Source organism: Gekko japonicus, unplaced genomic scaffold (assembly GCF_001447785.1).
Source record: "Gekko japonicus isolate JY-2015 unplaced genomic scaffold, Gekko_japonicus_V1.1 scaffold458, whole genome shotgun sequence".
NCBI lineage: Eukaryota > Metazoa > Chordata > Lepidosauria > Squamata > Gekkonidae > Gekko > Gekko japonicus.
Genome location: NW_015176465.1, coordinates 479771 through 485770, shown reverse-complemented (window position 1 = coordinate 485770; position 6000 = coordinate 479771). Strand labels below are relative to the sequence as shown.

The window sequence follows — 6000 nt, the reverse complement described above, 5'->3', positions numbered from 1 at the left end:
GCATTGGGGTCCCTCTTAGGGAGAAAGGCAGGGCATATATACAGTAAATGATGCATTGTGTTTTGTTAAACATGTACAAGAAGTTTAGGTTTGATAGGAAAATAAGCGTTGCATGTATTCCTTCTGGGAAAAGGGGGGATGGGTCCCCCCCCCCCGGGTTCAAAGTTTCTGGACATTTACCTGCTTGGAGCACGTAAGCTGTGGGACTGAGGTGTGTGTAGTTAGCAGTTGAATGTCCTTCTGGAAGCTGCATCCAGTGTGATGAAATCCTAATGAAATACATGACAGTGCAGAGCTGAGCACTTGGAAGCCTGAATGCTGTGTTAGAGTTCCACAAGCTGGGAGTGGACGGGGTTGCTGAACCAGGTGCCTGTTTTGCCTTCACGATAGGCTTGCTGTGATTTTGCCATTTAATTTAGGACTGTTTTTTTTTTAATGCCTTTTAAATTCTTTTTTTCCCCTTAAACAAAGAAGCGACAGAAAAACACAACCAGGACTTCAAACAATTGAAAGCAGAGAAGAAAGTACTTGAAAAGGAATTGAAGAAAGCACAGGTAGAATGTTTTGGTCCTTTCCACCCCAGTAAGATTAAAATGTGGGTCGCTGGCGCATCTTGGTTCTGTACGCTGTCGCTGTCAGTATTACTGACTGCCGGTTACTCAGCCTTGTCCGTATCTCTTAATGCTTTTTTGTTTTGCACGATGCAAAGTCTTCCGTTATAAGTCCAAGTCAGGTGAAAATCGTATGCCGTTTCCTCCTCCAGCTTTTCTGTAGGTTGCTGTTACACAACAGATTAGGGGGGGGGGGTGCTCGCTTTTCCAGCTTCTTCTTTGCTTTTACCATGTTAGGAGGTTTCTTGACATGGGATTCTGGCTGCCTGCTGGTTGTCAGCTAGGCTTGACTGCTGGTGGGTAAACACTTTTTAACTTAGGACCAAACGCGTTTCGGCCCCTGTGGGCCTTCCTCAGTGGTCCCTATTCTATATATTACACTGACACACATCCAGAATGCACGTGTAAAAGGGTTTGTGTGTGTGTGTATAGATAGATAGATAGATAGATAGATAGATAGATAGATAGATAGATAGATAGATAGATAGATAGATATAAAACACCAGATGTTGCTTCAGATTATTCTGGTATCAGAGATTTCATTGGTCAGGATGCGTGTCACCTCCATCAAAGGTTGATCATTACCTTTGGTGGAGGTGACACACATCCTTACCAATGAAATCTCTGATACCAGAATAATTTGAAGAATTGGCATGGCTATATTTATGGCCCAACATATAAGCTAGTAGCATAACTCAAAGCATATAAGGAAGCAACGTCTGGTTATATATAAGCAAGAAATTGCAAGTAGATAAATAGGTACCACTTCAGTGGGAAGGTAACAGCGTTCCGTGCGCCTCGGTGTTTAGTCATGCCGGCCACATGACCATGGAAACGTCTTCAGACAGCGCTGGCTCTTCGGCTTTGAAACGGAGATGAGCACAGCAACCCTAGAGTCATACACACACACTCAAAAAAAAAAACCCTTTTACATGTGCATTTTGGATGTGTGTCAGTGTAATATAGAGAATAGTGACCACTGAGGAAGGCCCGAAGGGGCCGAAACACGTTTGGTCCTAATTTAAAAAGTGTTTACCCATCAAGTGTATTTTGTATTAGGAAAGCTTTTAAAGTCTGAAATTTAGACTCTTTCTTTTAACCACCGTATGTTTTAACATGTGTACACCTTAATAAGCATTTGTATTTTTTATATAGCATAGTGTTAGCTTGACCCTCTTCGTTCACAGATATATCTTGGGTTGAGTTCTCCCCCCCTTTCCCCCCCTCCAGTGTTTTGACTGCTGGTGGGGACGCGAGTATGAGGGCGCAGGAGCCCTCTGCAGGTCCGTTCCTTGACTGACATCCCGGGGGTAGTCATGCTTTTGTGCAGTTTTGTTCAGGGGCCTAAAACACTGGCCTCTCTTTAATGTGCATTCTAAATCTCAGCAGGATGACAGCCCAGGAAGTGGAGGTGTTACGATATCAGACTAGGGGGCTGGAGTCTGTGGAGGAGGCGCTTGATGCAAGTCCAGGAGCACCTCAGGAACCAGCCAGATTTTGAAAATCAAAGCTCACGTGGTCAGACACGGTATCTGACGAAGGGAGCTGTGACGCTCAAAGGCTCCTACCCTGAAAATGTTGTTGGTCGCTAAGGTGCTCCGGGACTTTAATAAATCTCTTCTGCTGCAGCCCCGACACGGCCACCCTCCAAAGTGGTCCGTGGGACAGTAAGAGAAACAAATGTACAAAGGGCCGAATTGGAAATTCGCACGACTGTACATATTTGTCACTGACGGGGAGTGTGGACTCCCTGCTGAAACCTCTGGCTGCAACATTAGATTGTTATCTGCAGAGCATTTGCAAGGTGGGCTTGTGCAGCAAGGGGAATCCTTTTCCATGGCCAGTGCAACCAGTTATGAGTGTTACGTTTACGTAATGGCTGTCTCTCCCCCCCCCCCCCCAATTAATTCCAACAGGAAAAGATTGAAAACTGCCCTACTGGAAATAAGAAGAAAGGTACGGTACCCCCTTGAGTAACTAATTGATAGATTTTCCTGCGTTAAAGTTTGGTATGACTCTGTCTACCTGTTTTCCACCAGTGGTGAAGCACGTGGAGACCCAGAGCGAGAGAGAGTGGCCCATAACAGACCTTGACAAAGGTGGGTATGGATCAGTTTCTTTCCCCTCTGACAGACTTGTGCCTGGAACCCCTGTTCATTGCATGGCCGTCCTGCCCCGCCACGGGACACGGGAGTGTCAGCTGACCCAGGAGTCTCTCAGTGGTCAGCAGTAAACAGCATGAGAAAAGTATGGTTTAGATCCTCTGTAAAGTTTCCAAGGAGCTGCGGTGGCTCAAGTGGTTAAGACGCTGAACTGCAGGCTGTGGAAGGTCGGTAGTTCGGCAGTTCAAGACCTGAGTTGCCGCATGATGGAGTGAGCTCCTGTCTCTAGTTCCAGCTCCTGCCAACCTAGCAGTTCGAAAGCAAGAAATTGCAAGTAGATAAATAGGTACCACTTCGGTGGGAAGGTAACAGCGTTCCGTGCACCTTGGTGTTTAGTCATGCCGGCCACATGACCACGGAAACATCTTCGGACAGCGCTGGCTCTTCGGCTTGGAAACGAAGATGAGCGCCGCAACCGTAGAGTCGGACTCGACTGGCTTTCGAGCAAGGCAACCTTTACCTTTACCTTTTTAAAGTTTCCACGGACCATATGGATTTCAGTGAACACCATGTGACTTCTCCCCTCCCCTCTGCAGTGCAAAACCTCACCAGAGGTGCTGCTCCTGGAGACATGGGGTCCCCTAGGGACAACATGGATAAACGTATGGACCAGAGGCCCACCAGGGGCTATTAGCCACAAGGTATAGGTAGGAAATCTCAGTCTGGGGCAAGTGATGCTCTGTCTTCTTGGTGCTTGGGGGGTGGGGGGCAGCAGTGGGAAGGCTTCTAGTGTCCTGGCCCCACTGCTGGACCTCCTGATGGCCCCTGGTATTTTTGGCTACTGTGTGACAGAGTGTTGGACTGGATGGGCCATTGGCCTGATCCAACATGTTCTTATATGGAGCAGAGGTCCATCCGTGGCTATGAGCCACAAGGTATAGATAGGAACTCTCGGTCTGGGGCAAGTGATGCTCTGTCTTCTTGGTGCTTGGGGGGTGGGGGGCAGCAGTGGGAGGGCTTCTAGTGTCCTGGCCCCACTGCTGGACCTCCTGATGGCACCTGGTATGTCTGGCTACTGTGTGACAGAGTGTTGGACTGGATGGGCCATTGGCCTGATCCAACATTGGCTTCTCTTATGTTCTTATATGGAGCAGAGGTCCATCCGTGGCTATGAGCCACAAGGTATAGATAGGAACTCTCGGTCTGGGGCAAGGGATGCTCTGTATTCTTGGTGCTTGGGGGGTGGGGGGCAGCAGTGGGAGGGCTTCTAGTGTCCTGGCCCCACTGCTTGACCTCCTGATGGCACCTGGTATTTCTGGCCACTGTATGGCAGAGTGCTGGAGTGGATGAGCCATTGGCCTGATCCAACATTGGCACCTGAGCTGCTGAACTACCGACCTTCCACAGCCCGCAGTTCAGCGTCTTAACCACTTGGGCCACCGCAGCTCCTCTAATGTGTGCTAGCTCACAGTTTTTTAACCTGCAGCTCACACATTTTTGTCTTCGCTCCGGAAGGGATGGCTCCAGAGCAAACTAATGTATGCAGCGGCCAAATCGCCCGCTCACCACTTTAATGCCAGTAGCTCACAAGGTAGTATTTTTGCTCACAAGACTCCACGGCTTAGAGGGAGCCTTGGCTGGGAGCTGCAAGGGTTGCTCACACTGGGGGGGGGGGGAAGGAGGCAGTTGTGGGCACAGGATGGTGACGCAGGAATTATTCTGTATGGTTTGGAACAGAGATGCTGAGATTGGCTGAGAGGTACTTTTGGAAACTGATTATCGCCCCTAACTGTATTGGCCCCCCCTATTTTGAAGATGGAGGCTTTGGGACTCCTGCTCGGGCTGGGAGACACACCCCGTTGCCTTTGAAATGGGTCAAACCTTTAGGCCTCTGGAGTTACAGAACGTGACTTGTCTCTTCCAGACAAAGCCACAAACAGTACTAGCTCATCTGCCCAACATCCCCATATTAATCGTTTGGCATTGATAGTCTGAGAAGAGAAAAGAAAACTAATATTTTCTTCAGCATAATAGCTGCTTTCCTGCCTGGTCACCTGAAAGCAGTTGCTGCCCACGGGGGGGGAACCAAGCACACCACCGGCTGTTTGTAAGTCTTGCTCCGCAGAGCCCCAAACGATGAAGTGCAGAGAAGGGTAGACACAAGCAGAGCCATTTCTTTCATTTGGCCCCAGTTTTTGAGTCTGCGGCTTAAATAACGAGCAGAAGGAAGAAGGCAAATGATGCAATTTAGACTGACGTGGTTGGGCCGCTTGCAATTGTTTATCGTGCCAATCGGCCGAATTCTCCAAAGAGGCTCAAAGCTCCGGAGAGTCATTAGTCACCTCAAGAAGAAGAAGAGCCCATGGGGATGATGCTCGTATGTGAATGCTTTGCCCGAAGCTGGAACATGTGTTGAATATTTATGAGGGATGTGCTTCTTGCGCAAACTAAGTTTGGAGATTTTTTAATTCCTGTTTGGGGGTTGGGGTTTCTCTCAGTCCTCTGTGAAATGTTGTCAGTATACACAAGTTTTGATACATGTTGATAGTTCTGTTCTGACACCTGCTTTTTTGTATTTATTTATTTATCCATCCTTTGATTTATATCCTGCCCTACCCCGAAGGCTCAGGACGGCTAACAAGGGCACAATGTGCCAAGATTATAACAGTAAAAACACGTAGTATAAAACAGTAAAATACAATATCAGATAACAATACAAATTTAAACAAAAAATGGGTAGATCTTAAAGCCAACGGTAGCTTTCCCGAAATCTATCATCCACTTCGTGCTAGGGGCGCCAGGCCCCCCCCCCAGTGGGATCCAGACAATCATGGTAATAGTAAGACGGTGCATAGATGGCAAAGGTGGAATAATAGTGGCGGCGGCTCCTACTCAAAGGCCTGGCGGAAGAGCTCCGTCTTGCAGGCCCTGCGGAACTGAGAAAGGTCCCGCAGGGCCTGGATCTCCTCCGGGAGCTCCTTCCACCAGGTAGGAGCTGCCACCGAAAATGCCCTGGCTCTGGTCACTGCAAATTTAACGTCTCTCGGGCCTGGAATTTCCAGGAGATGACGACTCCCCGACCATAGTGCCCTTGGGGGAACATATGGAGAAAGGCGGTCCCTCAGGTAGGGGGAGCATCTCATGCACGTGTGTATATAAATGCACACATGTGTGCAGAAGTCCATCTGCAGGTGTAGACCCATGTGCGAGGGGGTGTAACACCACTCTTATCCCGAGAATGGGTTGGAGCCAAATGTTCTTCTCTGTCAGCGGGAGGGGAGGGGGTG

General features: G+C 48.7%; 1 protein-coding gene across 1 annotated transcript in view; it reads left to right on the top strand.

Moving 5' to 3' along the window:
* The first annotated feature begins 474 nt into the window (after positions 1-474).
* LOC107123744 (little elongation complex subunit 1-like) overlaps positions 475-6000 on the top strand; it is a 20913-nt gene continuing 15387 nt past the window's right edge. Inside the window, exons 1-3 of the mRNA XM_015427081.1 lie at positions 475-554; positions 2528-2567; positions 2651-2710. The gene's annotated coding sequence lies outside the window, so the exon portion shown is untranslated. The remainder of the gene's footprint in view (positions 555-2527; positions 2568-2650; positions 2711-6000) is intronic.